The sequence below is a fragment of the Malaclemys terrapin genome, chromosome 3, assembly GCF_027887155.1.
Source record: "Malaclemys terrapin pileata isolate rMalTer1 chromosome 3, rMalTer1.hap1, whole genome shotgun sequence".
Lineage (NCBI taxonomy): Eukaryota > Metazoa > Chordata > Testudines > Emydidae > Malaclemys > Malaclemys terrapin.
In genome coordinates, this window is record NC_071507.1 from 115,619,644 (window position 1) to 115,634,422 (window position 14,779).

At 41.3% G+C, this 14,779-nt stretch overlaps 1 protein-coding gene and 1 long non-coding RNA gene across 12 annotated transcripts in view; one reads left to right on the forward strand and one right to left on the reverse strand.

Annotated features, from left to right (window-relative positions):
* Positions 1–14,779, forward strand: part of TRDN (triadin) — a 284,763-nt gene that overhangs the window by 153,161 nt on the left and 116,823 nt on the right. The gene's annotated exons all lie outside the window — the stretch shown is intronic.
* Positions 9,809–14,779, reverse strand: part of LOC128833607 (uncharacterized) — an 81,818-nt gene continuing 76,847 nt past the window's right edge. For all 3 annotated transcript variants that reach the window (XR_008444293.1, XR_008444294.1, XR_008444295.1), the window contains 2 exons: positions 13,835–13,958; positions 9,809–10,288 (listed from right to left, as the gene is read on the reverse strand). This is a non-coding gene — a long non-coding RNA (uncharacterized LOC128833607). The remainder of the gene's footprint in view (positions 10,289–13,834; positions 13,959–14,779) is intronic.

Sequence of the window (14,779 nt, forward strand, 5' to 3'; positions counted from 1 at the left end):
GGAGGATATATATTCCATAGTTTACTGAAGTATAAAGTTAAATTGTATCTTTAAATGTATAAATATAGAATTAAAAATAAAATATCATAACTTGAGATGGCAATTCAAAATGACCCTTATAACTTTATTCTGGCTCCAAACTTGCTTTTCATGTGAGACTATAGAATTTTAAAAGATTACTTTTTATCGTCAAACTGCAGTATAAAGTTATTAACATGTTCATCTTCAGAAGCTGTTACTGAACCTTGTGAGTCATCTTAACGATGCTGGAGAGAGAGAAATTAAACAATGCAAGACAGTCCCACATTTCTGTCCCTTTTTTTAGCTCCCTAATTTGCTGCATTTTTGAAGACTTTTCTAGCCTTTGTGTTAGAAGATGGTAATCCATAATATATTCTAGTTACACATGTCGCTGTTATTTGTCATTGGACTTGCTCTTTGAATTCATGTTCTCTTTTTCAACATTGAGTGGCAGCATCTATTGTTATCCCCGGAAGGTTTTAAACCTGTAATAATTGCCACATTTGATCAACAGGATAGTACCATATAGCCCAAAGTTTAAAAATGAGCAATCTCAGCGTGTGGTTGAATTTACACGCTTTGGGCAGATACAACAGAGTTTGCTGAATGGTGAACCTAGGAAGGCTTGAACTTTCACTCTGAATAAGCAAACCAAAAGCGGGATTATGGGGATGGTTTCCTATTTTATTATTTTTACCTTTTCCAATTAAAAGGACAGGCAGTGTCTATTGCATTAAAAACAAGCTCCTTGCCCAGGCCTTCAAAGCTCTGCTTTACCTCTCTACTGCCTACTTCTCTGCTTTTGTCTCTCTCTGCTTCCCATCAACTCTTTCATTTCCCTTTGTGCCTTTCATGCTTGTTTCTGCACTGTCTGTGCTGCATGGCCCGTTTATACTTGGAACATACTTCCTGAAACCCTATCCCCCAAATTGGGCTTCATCCTGTCATTCAAATCCCTCCATAAAACTCACAGCTTCCACAAGGCCTGTTAACGCAGTCTCTTCCTATAGTGAAATGATGGACTGTGTGTGTGGTTGAGACTGAGAGGCAGAGAGAGATTCTGTATAAATAATAAGAGCCTCAAAATAATGCTTTGAGGGCAACTCTGCCCCTGCCACCCACCTTTTCCCCAGCTAAAGGGCAACATTTTACACCTCACAGCATATCCTTTATATTTTCTGATTAATGTTTTAAATGAGTGCAAATTAGCAAACGACAGGGGTTTTTTTTGTCCATGTTGCAATTTTACCCCTTGCATTACATGAATGTACTTTTGCACATCTCTGTACTAACTGCCAGTGGTGTTGGAACAATTTTTTAGCAGGGATGCTGAAAGGCCAGTGAACAAAACCTTAAACCCTGCTGCATCCCCAGCACTCCTAATTGAAGTACCCCAGCTAACTGTCTCTCTAAGGCAGGGATCGTTAACCTTTGGTACGTGGCCCATCGGGGAAATCTGCTGGTGGGCCGGGATGGTTTGTTTACCTGCAGCGTCCGCAGGTTTGACTGATCGCAGCTCCCACTGGCCATGGTTCGCCGTTCGAGGCCAATGGGGACTGTGGGAAGCGGTGGCCAGCACATCCCTCAGCCCGAACCATTTCCCGCAGCCCCCATTGGCCTGGAGCGGCGAACCGTGGCCAATGGGAGCCGCGATCGGCTGAACCTGCGGACGCTGGAGGTAAACAAACCGTCCTGGACCGCCAGCATATTTCCCTGATGGGACGTGTGCCACAGGTTGCCGAACCCTGTGCTAAGGTGTATTTGTTTGCTTGCAGGCAAATTCTCTCCCTTTCTTAATCCCCTCGTGTCATCTCTCTTTCTCTCTCTCTGCTGCAGAGTAAGCTAATATTGAATGTGCTCAGTACAAAATGAATTGGATGATTCTTAATTAGCTTTTAAAAGTGTATTGGAGGTAAAACACATTAATCCTCTGACCTTCAGTTAGTACAAAAACATTGTGCTAATTGTTCTGAAAAACAGATAATTCTGTTGTTATAAACTCAGAGGTCTCGCTTAAACAAACATAATTGGCAGAAATAAGGCCCTGGCACAATCCTATTTAAAAACCCCTACTCCGCTAGACTGGACAAATATAGAGCCATATCTGTGCACATTCATGAAGGAGTCTTGCTGAGAAGCAGTCTGGATGGGGTAACAAGAACAATGGCCAAGATTTTCAAAAGTGAGCTGTGATTTTAAGTCCCTCAATTTTGGGGTGTCCAACTTGAAATGTGATTGAGAAAGGGGCCTGCTTGTTTATTTTTATCCTTTGGAAGGTAGGTGTTCAGTACTTCGTGAAAATCCATCCTCTTGGAAGAGAGCCTATTACACAGAACGTACAAATGGCATTTAGCAAAAACAGCTACTGCTTACAAATATAGGGACTGATCTGCTCAGGAAGAGGCTTAGAATCTCTTAGAATTTGGCCTGTGCAGACAAATCCTTTGTGAGTGTCATGCACAGGTGCCCACCAAAAAAACAACCACCCAGAATGGAACAAGGGAGGTCCTCAGTGCAACAAGCTGCTTATCATAGATCAGTGTGTGTGATGTGCCTATTTGTACTCGGACACCCCTGACAAGGCAGCGGCCCCTCTGCACTCCCACCATGGAGATTATTCCTGTGCTGGATAGGGATAATCCAGTGCGCTGCCTGCTCTCAGAATACCAATGTCTTTTAACCCTGCTTTTGTTGTATTCAAGTGAACCTGCTTTGGGGACATTTAAACAATGAGGCTGCATTTGCCCTCAAATGTAAAGATTAAAATTATTACCTTGATACTGTCATGTATCTGGAATATTCACCTATGAAGGTTCAGTGAGGCACTCTACTGGGAGGAATGGCTGTGTCCTCTGTTTGGAGGAGGGATGTTATAATAGCCTGGCAGGGAGCAGAACTGAGGTGCTCAGGGATGAGGGGACAGGGCTTCTCTATTGCTTTTTTTGCATGGTCTGATGGCAGGCATATTGTTCTTCACTCTGTGCTGTTTAATGCCAGTCTTTGCAACTTGCAAAAGGGCACAGATACATGGGAAATGAGGAGAAAAGGCCATTCTATTCTCCCACAGTTTGGCCTTTGCTACTCTGCTTTATAGAGGCAGACAAAGAAATCTCTATGACCAGTTTTTAAATTCCTGATCTGCACAAAACCCTTCATTTGTATGGCTTCCCTGCCCACATTTACCTGGTGCATTCCTCGTGTTACATAGTTGTTTTCTACCGATAAGAGAAATAGTGGTGACATCTGGTGGCCAATTATCTATTCTTTTCTTTTCTCTGCCTGCTTTTTCTGCTACTGAATATTACCATATGTAAGTGTTCCTTCTTAAAAGAATGAATTAGAGATTTGTAGCTCTTATTTATGTCTGTTCCTCTCCCAGTCAACCATGCTGCAATGGTCACTCCTGCAAAGTGGTACACCCTGGAACAATGCTAAAATGCCAGCCAAACATGAAACCCTTCTCGGAAGTATCACCTTCCTGGGCAGTACTTCCAGTAGAGCCAGCAAATAGCAGCGAACTAACCATGGTTTGAATGGCATAATATTGTACTTGATAGAAACACCCTTGGCATACCCATCAATGTAGCCAAGACACAGCACACTACGACAAGAGGTTTGAATGGGGGGCAGGGGCTTTTGGTCCCAGATCAACTGAAAAGAATATAAGCAGAGAAAACCTTGTGCACAGTTGAAAGGAGAGATGCCACTAAAGGCCAATGTCATACTGTCCCACCCAGAAAACAACACCTCAGACCATTCACTAATCCCCAGATTCTTAACAGGCCTGTATATTGATAGTACTGAGGCCAGAGTTAGGCTGTTTTTTGTGACAGTGGGACTGTGAAGAATGTGGGATGTACATGTGTTACTGTACATTTTGAAGGTGCATGGGACCTATTTGTAGAGCAGAAAACTCTATCTGTGAAATTGATGAAATATGATTGTGGAGGTGAAGGTGTGTTAAAGAAGGATAGCTTAATTGGGCATTTCCTCAAATTTGGCTTTACAGGTTTTTATGAGAGAGTCTTCCCCAGGAGGTGGGTGGTAGTTGTATATGGAGGCTTAATGGGGTCAGGACTCGCTACCACTGGTGCCTCCTGTTGGTTGCTCCGGGAATTAGCTCTTGCCAGCTGTAGAGCGCCCTCTGCACGTGGTGTCTCACCCGTTGTCTGCTCTGCTGATTTGGGAACCACCGCGTTGCTCCCCACTTGGCAGTGTCCATGACTCCATTCTCATCCCTTTTCGGGGGGGCAGGGTAATGACAGTCCTTCGGCTTGCACCTGCCTCTGTGGACAACCACAACCCCAAAGTCTAGCCCCTCACCTCAGGGCAAGTTTCAGTCTGTCTCAGCCACACTCCTCTGTGGCCAGGTAAAGTGCAAGGGGGGAGACCCAGGCCCACCCGCTACTCTGGGGCCCAACCCAGGGACCCTATAGTGGCAGCCTCTCTCTGCCCTCCTTCTCTCCCCTCTTGTCCGCCTATCTTCCCTGGGCCACTTCCCCTTTGGCCTCATGTACCTTCTTGACCCTTTTTAGCAGGGGCCGCAGCCTGGCAGGTAACTGGGCCGGAGCTCTCCTCTGCTCCCTGAGCCTGCCCAGCACTGCTCTGTCCAAGGTGCTACCTCCTTACCTCAGGAGCCAGTTCTCCTCCCTTGCTAGTCAGGGAGAGACTCCCTCTCCTTTGCTAGGCAGCCTTTATATAGGGCCCAGCCTGGCCCTGATTGGCTGCCTCTTTCTTTGCCCTGATTGGCTTTCCACAGGCCTTTGCTGATTGGCTGCTGGTCTGTGCAGCCTCTCTGGCTTGTTCCAGCCCTTTTTCTCATGGAGTGGGGCAGCCGCCCCACTACAGGAGGAAACTAATAATGCTGGAGGAGCGGGGCTCATTCGGGATAGCTTAGGAGAGAGAGAAATGGGAGAAACAAATATATAAATAAAATAACAAAAAGATAATCGGCAGTGAGTTGCCTAGGATTGCCTTATTCAGAGATTTATATGTGTAGGGAAAAAGTTAAGGGAGGACAGAAGACTATGAATTGATAGGGAATTTTTAAAATTATAATTTTAAAACCAAAAAAAAAAAAATGTGAGTCAGAAACATTGAATTGTACGGATTATAAGAGTATGCACTTGCAGTTGCTTATTGCTTTTACCCTGGTACTCCCTCAACAGCTTGCCTCCGATTGATTGTTTGTTACACTCACTTGTGTCTTGTCTCTATACCCTATGCATATTGGAGCAGGGCCAGGACATCCTGTGTGTTTGTACAGCCCTCAGCAAAAAAGGGCTCTGCTTCTGCTTGTGGTCTTATATCATCATCATCATCATTATTATTATTTTATTATCCATGGAGCAAAACCCACCATTCTCATTTTGAACATCTGGGTTCCCTGTCTGGTTTACTGGAGCTCTAGGCTTCATCGCCTGTGTTGCAGACTGATTCATTCCTAGCTAATAACTTGCTCCTGGCATTATTAGCATCTCAGACCCATCCTTACTTCTTTTTCTATCCTCCCCTGGGTTCTGTTTATGACTCACCTGCTGTTTCCTGGCATTCTCCACTAATAGCTGCTTTTCCCTTCAGACACAAGCTATGCAGGCTACTGTGAGGACTGGGCTATGTTTATTAACCCATAGGAAGTCTGAGTTAAGATTTACATTGTTGCCAGCTGGTGATGTTATGTGCTAGTTTTCCTCTATCTTTCAACGTTGCTAACAATTTCCTGTTTGTGGGGTTTTGTATAATAAAATCATAGAAAGTGGAGATGGAGATGACCTGTTAGGTCATCTAATTCATCCTTCTCACAATGCAAGATGATTCCATACAGTATCTCTCCAAGTTCTTTATCTAGCTTAGTTTTAAATGTCTGAACCTCTTTAGAAGATTATTCTCAGTCTTAATAGATTTCAAAGTTAAGAAAAATTTTATTAAATTCCACCTAAATTTTCCTTTGCTTAATTTTCCCTGTTACTCACAGTTATAGCCCCATGTGACATCTTAATTTACCCCCTGATGCCTTGGAGCCCAGTACCCTATTGCCTTGTTCCTCGTACTGCCTTTTATACTTATTTGTGCAAAGTAGATGTAAAACTGGTATAGCTGAATGGAGAATTTGATCTGGTAGCATTTCATATTCACTTTGTACAGGTATCTGTATGACAATGTACAGCAGAAGGCAATGGAGAATCAGGCTTTTGGTGCTAGGTGTCTTGGACTGTAATAAATAGCGGATTTATGGGATATAAGAATATTCTTTTTGGTTTTACTTTACACATACATTTGCAAACTAAATACTGTAGGCCCCAACCTAGATATTTGCTTCCTATACTCTAAGAAAATGAAAAACAAGCCTACTCACCTTACTGATGCTTCCCAACTCAGCAAGAGACAAACATAGTCAAATTTGGTCTTATAGTAAAAATAAGGTTATACGTATCTGAGCAGATGCAAACAGCATTTGGCACTGGTGTAACTATTGCAGCTGGAATACTGTGTCCAATTCTGGTGTCCACAATGCAAAAAGGATGTTGATAAATTGGAAAGGTTCAGAGACGAGAACGATTAAAGGGTTAGAAAACATGCATTATAGAGATAGACTCAAGGAGCTCAATCTATTTAGCTTAACAAAGAGAAGGTTGAATGACTTGATTACAGTCCATAAGTACCTATGTGGGGAAAAATATTTGATAATTGGCTCTTCAATCCAGCAGAGAAAGGTATAACATGATCCAGTTGATGGAAGTTAAAGCTAGACAAATTCAGACCAGAAATAAGGTACATTTTTAACATTGATAGTAATTAGCCAATGGAACAATTTACCAAAGGTTGTGGTAGATTCCCCATCACTGGCAATTTGTATATCATGATTCAAGGTTTTTCCTACAAGATTTTCTTTAGGAATTATTTTGGGGAAGTTCTATGGCCTGTATTATACAGGAGGTCAGACTAGATTATCAAAATGGTTCCTTCTGGTGTTTCAAAAGTATCTTAGGCCCAAATTTCAAAGGTATTAATGCATCTACAGATGCAGATTGGGATTTGCAAAAACATCTACAATGGTTATGCATATGACTCCCATTGATTTTCAATGAGACTTATCTCCAAAGTGCCTATGTAACTTTTGACATGAGCACGTAGGCTCCTAAGTCACTGTTGAAAATTTTATCCCGACTATCTAATGAATGGGTGGGAGAGATAGCTCACTGGTTTGAGCATTGGCCTGCTAAACCCAGGGTTGTGAGTTCAATCCTGGAGGGGGCCATTTAGGGTTCTGGGGCAAAAAATCTGTCAGGGATGGTACTTGTCCTGCTATGAAGGCAAGGGACTGGACTCAACTCAATGACCTTTCAAGGTCCCTTCCAGTTCTATGAGATAGGTATATCTCCATATAATAATAATGGGTTCTGAGGGTAGAAATTGTGATATCATTTATGTGAGAAGCTACTCAATTCAAGGGCCTCTGCCTCTTCCCCTCCACCCCCTAGCTCACTTACTCACTTTGCAGTAACAACTGGCTCAGCATATGGCTGCTTCTCCATTGCAGTTGGTATTGTGGAAATAAAGCTTCTCTAAAAAAGGAAGGTGGTTGCTCTCTGGTAGCGTGATCTGCCTCTCAGTGACTGATTGATAGGCTGGTTTTAGTCAGTTCAGCAGAGGAAGAACTTTTAATCTGCTCTCCTAATGGAGCAGTGGCCTACCTGTTCTTGAACCTTGCAAGAGCAACTGAACCTTTTATCAAGATGACAGTATTGTTCTGTCACCCTTTAAGCATTGCTTATTTTAGCTATGTATAGTTAATTTCTTTAATCCTTTCTTGTAAATTAATCCCTGAACATGCAGAGGTGGGAGGGAGGGGAAAGGACAAACAGGGTGATGCACATAGCGCTTTTGTTTCCGCAGCTGAATCTCTTGTGGGATGATTTGGTTCCCATGAAGTCAAATTCAAAACAAAATAAGTGCTCTTGGGCTCAGTGTTCATCATTTCAGACAAGAACCAGGAATGCCAAGGCTTTAAGAATAAATGGAAGATTGAGATGGGCTGGATTTGAAATACCCAGGCACTATTTGATAATTGGGGAATCTGCCCAAACAAAGCATAGTACAGTTGTTTTAGAATGACATGACAGCGTCTGAGTCAGTCTGTTTTGAAGCTACATTATCATTCTTTTAAAAACCCCTTTGGGGAATGGCAAACTGGGAATGAACAAGCCTGGAGTTAGTACAAACTGAATGTAATGACTATGCAGGTAACTATATACTCACTTTGTCTCTTGCCCTTCAAAAGTGTTGAGTGAGTTACCGGCACTTTCTTACCAGCTGGTTGGCCTATCTTTAATTAATTATTCTAATCTGATTGCTTCTACACTGTTTGTGTTGGTCTGTAGATTAATGCAATGCTTATTTGTCTAGTCACATTCAGAAATAACAGGATTAGTTGTATATGCCTATGACTCAAGCAATGCAAAGTTGATATTTTTATGAAGGGAAACAATATTGTTCCCTCAAAATAACATGCACTTCTGAATCACCAGGACTGATATTTAAAATAATCACTCTATGCTAAACATCAATGCATATCAGCCAAGTTAAAATGGTACATTAGTCAGTGTTATATATTTTCTGCTGCCATTGTATGGAAAAAACTGCAGACCTGACCCAACTGAAGACAGTGGGAGTATTTCCATTGACTTCAGAGGTCTTTGGATCAGACTCCATATGAAATCCTTAACTTTTTCCATGAAATTTTTTTCTCATTCCTAAAATTTGTCCTTGACTATGTCATTTTCCCTGAAAGTTCCTATGACAATACAAAGATGATCATTCAGCAGTTCTTGATTATTTTAGAATACCGTACCATAAGTGACATAAGTTCTAGGTTTTTTTAAATTGAATTTCAAATTTGATACATTGTACAGTAAAAGCTTTGTTATCCAGAATGTTGGGGGATGGGGTTTGCCAGTCAGTCAAAAATTCTGGTTAACTAAGAGTTATTTAACCAATGGAGGGAGGGAGTTTGGGTGCGGGATGGGACTCAAGGCTGGGGTTGAGGGGGTGCGGAGCATGGGCTCTGGGAAGGAGTTTGGGTGCAGGAGTGGGCTCAGGCAGGGAGTTGGGGTGCAAGAGGGGTTTCGGGATGCCAGATCCGGGTGGCGCTCACCTCGGGTGGCTCTCTGCAAATGGCGACATGTCCCTGCTGCTCCTAGGCAGAGGCACGGCCAGGTGGCTCTGCATGCTGCCTCTGCCCATAGGCGCTGCCCCCGCATCTCCCATTGGCCACAGTCCCCAGGCAATGGGAGCTGTGGAGCCAGCGCTCAGAGTGGGGCGGGGTGGGAGCAGCGCACGGAGCCCCCGTGGCCATTCCTCCACCTAGGAGCAGCAGGGACATGTTGCCGCTTGCAGGGAGCAGCCTGGATCCAGCACCCCAAAATGCCAGTTTCTTGAGCTTTCCAGTTGATAAAGTGTTGGATAACACAGCTTTTACTGTTCAACAAATGGCATTAACAATATTCCATTACACAATACAACAGTGAAGAATATGTTTGTGTGTGTGTATGTATATATATATGTATGTGTGTGTGTTTCTATAGGTGTATATATGCGTTTGTATGTATAGGTGTGTATGTATGTATATTAAAATCACTCTTAAGGCAGACTAAGAATTTCCATAGATTTCATGACCTGCTACAATTGCCATTCTTAACTCAACTACATTTAAATCGATATTTAAAAAAAAATCAGGTAAGAATACATAAAAGAAATTATCATTATTAAAATCCATACCATGCCAGAAGTAATTACATTGTGTTTTTATTAAAGGTTTAACATTTTAAAGTGTAATTACTAGCATGAGCACATACAGTACAATCACTTCACATATCTCTTGGTATATACCCATTCAGTACCTGTAATAATTTTTCAAGCCACTGATAGATACACAATATATGAAACATCCATACTCAACATAGCTCCTTTTGCCTTCTTCACAGACAAAAAGATAAGGTGAGCCTAGTGTTGGTAAATCCCATAGGTCTGAGTTGATAGGATGCTCTTGTTACTTCTTGAGACCTTGTACAAAATGCTGGTAAGAGTCCACTTACATGAGTAGGATAGGCTCATTTTCTAGGCCCTTGACCTCAGAAAACTGCCTTAAATCTTTTATTAGTCCATAACAAGCACTTCCTCAGTCTAGTCCTGTTTATCATGCATCCAGCTACACTGCAGAATTTCCTGGCTGTCTTTCTCCTCGAGAGGTTCATAGAGGTCACGGTTGCTGTTGGAAACAAATGGGACATAATCTAGACCTCTTAGTTATGATTGTGTAACTTTTTAATAAAATGTACCTAATGGCCATTCTTGCTCTGGTTTTTAATATGCAGTGTCAGCTTTGTGGCTTTGTTATACATAACTCAGAGAGAAATATGGTTAAATGATTAGGATAATAGAATGGGCAGATGTTCTTGAGAGGAAGAGCCATACATAGTCATGGTTACAAATGCACTGATTTTTATCTGGATTGCAGTAGGTTCTGTGTGAAGTTGCTTCCTCGTAGATTTTTGCTGCACTTTTTAGGGTGTAATTAGAGTACTGTATGTCACCTATAAAGATGAGTAGATGGACATTGCATTATTCAGATTTTCCTTTTCAGACAGAGTGAGAATGCTGACTATGTACATGTTCAGAAATACAACTAAAATGTACATCTGAGCAAACTTCAGCTTAAAGTCTTTATATATCTATATATATCTGACCCTATAGCAAAGGGAAGTAAGGGAAATGTAGTAAAGAGTATTTAAAGGGACATCATGCACAACTTGCAGCACAGAGTAAACAGTCTGATTTTTCATGCTCAAAGCATTTATGTCAGTTTCATGAGGCAGTTTGGAATATAATTTTTATTTCAGGCCCCTTTTCTGTAATGGCTTCAGCCATTTTTAAGTTTGCACCAGACTTTATTAATTCCCCATAAGTTTTTACAGCCAAAGTTTCACCACAAAACTGCTGAAGCCATTGCAAATATATAATTTGGAATGTATTTGTGCTGAACTTGCTCAAAAGAAATATGGATTCCCCCCCTTCTTAGGAGAATTCACAAATTCTCCAATGTTTGAAAATATAGGGCCTGTTGTAAATATCTCAGTTGAAGTCTATTGACATCAGTGGAACCATGACAATTTATAGCATAGATGATCTGGCCTGTGGTGATTTATTTTAAAGAGTAGTGTTGTTATCTACACCAGTAACTCCCAAACTTCATTGGTTCACATACCATCACCTTAAAAAAATTGTTGCAAAATGAATGGCTAGACCATATAGCTCACATAACACCACTAGTACATATGGGAACCCCTGATCACACATCTTACAAAATACCTTTTCTTCCTTCCCCCCAACTGACTGTAGCCTGTGTAAATATATGTAGTTCTGATGCCTGTATGATTGTAATCTCATAATGAAACCCTTAATCTATTGTTAACATCCCTAATGGTCACAGATGGCCGTGGAACATGCTGTTAGTGGGAGAATCTGATTTCATTTTAATAATTCTTAAGTGGAAAAGAATTAAGCATTAAAGAAAATGAAAACATGAGTCACTGGTATATTTTCAACTGGACATTCCCAAAGTTCACCTATACATGTAGGTGAATCACCTGCCTGATCATTTCTCTCTCTTACTTGTTTTACACTTGACTCGTATGGTGGAACTTTTTTGAATTCTCACGGGGCATCTGCTTTCTTTGAAGTAGCATTTACTGTAGATTGGATGCATTCATAAACATTTCACTCTGCTGCCGTTTGAAGTGTTCTACAGGCTTAAGGCTATTATCCTCCTCTGGCATGGTGCTGATCAGGACAGACAGGCTTCATGCTTGTTCACTAAAATGTAGAGCTCATTTACAAGTGGTAACTGAAAAGATGGTTCAAGATGGCTTAGAATTTCAGCCACTCAAATCCTCTGATTCATTGAAGTCTTTATTTATTGTATTTAAAACTCCTGATGAATGCTGCTCAGCTGATAATTATTGTAGTAGCTAAAGACAGAAAAAACTATACAGTTATCTAGCCCATCCCCATTAGGTTATTTAGTCCATTTCCCTTTGTTCCCAGTGGATTGACCCCATGGTGGGCACTGATATAGACCTGAAATTCAGGCCCTCAGAGAATGTGTTGCCATTCTTAATCAACAAGAACAGCCAGTAAGATTGGAGAGGTATTTGCAGTTGTTTCGAGTCAGGGAATTATTATTGTTGGTGATGTATTAAGACATCTCAGACAGATATGCTCCCTGCCCCAACAACTTGCAATCAAAATGTTTAGATCAGTGATGTGCTGTCAAAATGTTATCAAGGCTCCATCAAAAAAATTCCACCTTCGTCAATGATGCATGTGATATTCCCTGGTTAACGTACTACCCCACAATCCTAAACCATCCCCCCCACATTAATTATATTCTCTTTCTTTCCCAGAAATCCTATCAGCTCCATACATCCCCACACTAGCAAGTCTTTCCCCTGCCACCCAGTCTAATATTTCCTGACCAGTCATGGTGTAACCTCACTGAAGCCCCTCTAGAGCCCTCCTCTATCAGTTTCATCACAGCAGTAGCACTGGTCCAAGTAAGTTATCCAGGAGTTCTAGGCGGTGGGTGGTTAGTCACTTAGATCCCCTTTAGTTTACTGGATTGGTAGGTGAAGGAGAAGAAGTGCAGACTTACTCCAAATTGAAGCTCTTTAAACTCTGGGCTAGGGCTATGTATGCAGTCACTGACAGGGAGAAAGGCAGGTTCCAGTGTCTTTGGGACTTAACTCAGTGAAGCAGCAGCTTGGCCCTTGCCTTCTCCTTGTGTGTTGTTAGAATGACTAATGGAGTGGGAGGGGACTGCTAGGACTATCTGGTACATTCCTTATGCACACCTAGAGGCACTTGTAAGGAGGCTGTTTCCCTTGCTGCTCCATGAGAAAGAAGTGAACAGGCAGCTCCGGCCTTAGTAAAACAATATTTTGCTGCTTCCTCTCCAAATCTCTACCCATGATTGTCACACGATTATACAGACGATTGGGGGAGGGTTAGCAAAATTAATCTATACCGGAAACCTAATTGTTTTACTTAAAAATTGTTTGTGCTGGAAGAAGACAGGGAATGTTTGTTTAATCACAATGAAATATACACTCATTCATAACTTCATATTGCTCAACTGTCTATGGTGTCTTACTCTTCTACCATACTAATTCACATTAGCAAGCAAATATCCCCACTCAACTAATTGTTAATAAAATCTGGTACATCTGCTAGCGTGACAGCAGACTATACGGAGATTGGTCTCTCAGTGACTTTAATTATGTTTTTTGTTCTGATGATGGAAATTCTCACACATCAGATGCCACCTGCCACCTCCATTTCCACTCCTTTGAACCCTTGCTATGGGCAGCAAATGGGACTTTAATTGCCATCAATACAAGACACATTGGCTTAAAAGTCCTGTTGCTGTGTCAAATGTGCATGGCCCAAGTCAAATGCTGTTCTCAATTTCATTTTGGTCAATAATAGCATGGTCAGTAGTTCCTCTTCTGCTGATCAAGAACCATTCTGAATGTAAAATACTGAAAAAAACATCTAATGACTACTTTCAGTATGCAGCTTTCTGATATCTGACATTTCTGTTCATCTTTTCTCTCACTCTTGCTCTTTACTAAAAAAGCTAATTAGAAGCTAAAGTAAGAAGAAATTATAAGATATACAAACAGCTGCTTCCATCTGAGGCAAGGTTTGCAAATTTCTGTGTGGCTTGGACAGAAGGAAGGGTTCTTATTTGGCTTACCTGTTAGAGCTTCTGCTCATGTTGTATGAGACCTTTGGTTCTGCTGTGTTTCTGTACAAGACCCATACACAGCATAGTACAGCCATGGGAACTGGTTAAGTCCACGCTAGCATCTGGCCACCAGCTAAGTGAGAGATAAGATATATGATTAGTGTTCATCTGGGTTTACAATGGGAAGCATCTACTTCGGTAACTTTTTATCTTAAATTTTTGGCAATGTGAATCAAGAGTCCTGTTGAAGCATCTAAAGATTATAGTGGGTCCTGCTGCTTTAAGTCCAACCTAGTTAGCGGATCACAATATATGTCCTATACTTTGGCGTCCTTAAACTCTGTCATTGGATTGACGTGATATGTGGTCAGCATATCATCTATCATATAGAGGTAGAATTCAGACAATATGGTTACCCACAGATGCTGAGACTAGTCTATGTTTGTAACCTTTGGTTAAATTATAGTAATGTTTTGTTTTATGGCCTTCCCAAGAAAAGGTTGCATTATCTCCAGTCTATAAAACGATGCCTCCAGAAATAGAATTGACTCCAGGTGGACTTGACATGTCAGTGCAGCATTAGCATTAGAACTGCAGTATATTACCTTTCCACTGAGTTGAAGTTGAAAGCTGCTTTGCTTTGGGGATCTTTTTACTCCTTGATATATATACATGCCTAGTTCCCATTGCAGTTTGAATCTATAAGTCTGTTAATTTCATAGAGCATCCTCCTGGGAGAAGATAATCAACAATTTGAAACCTATGTATTTATCTGAATTGCTGCCTGTGTATACATTTACGGATTGTTCAGCATATCTGAAGTCGACCTGTAAGCTATTCTAAAATATACATTATGCTAAAAATCTATGGAGAAGCTGTGTAATGTTATCATGAACTCTGAATGTAGAATTCATTCCAAGAATTCATTCAGACCAAGGTTTAAAATATTTATTC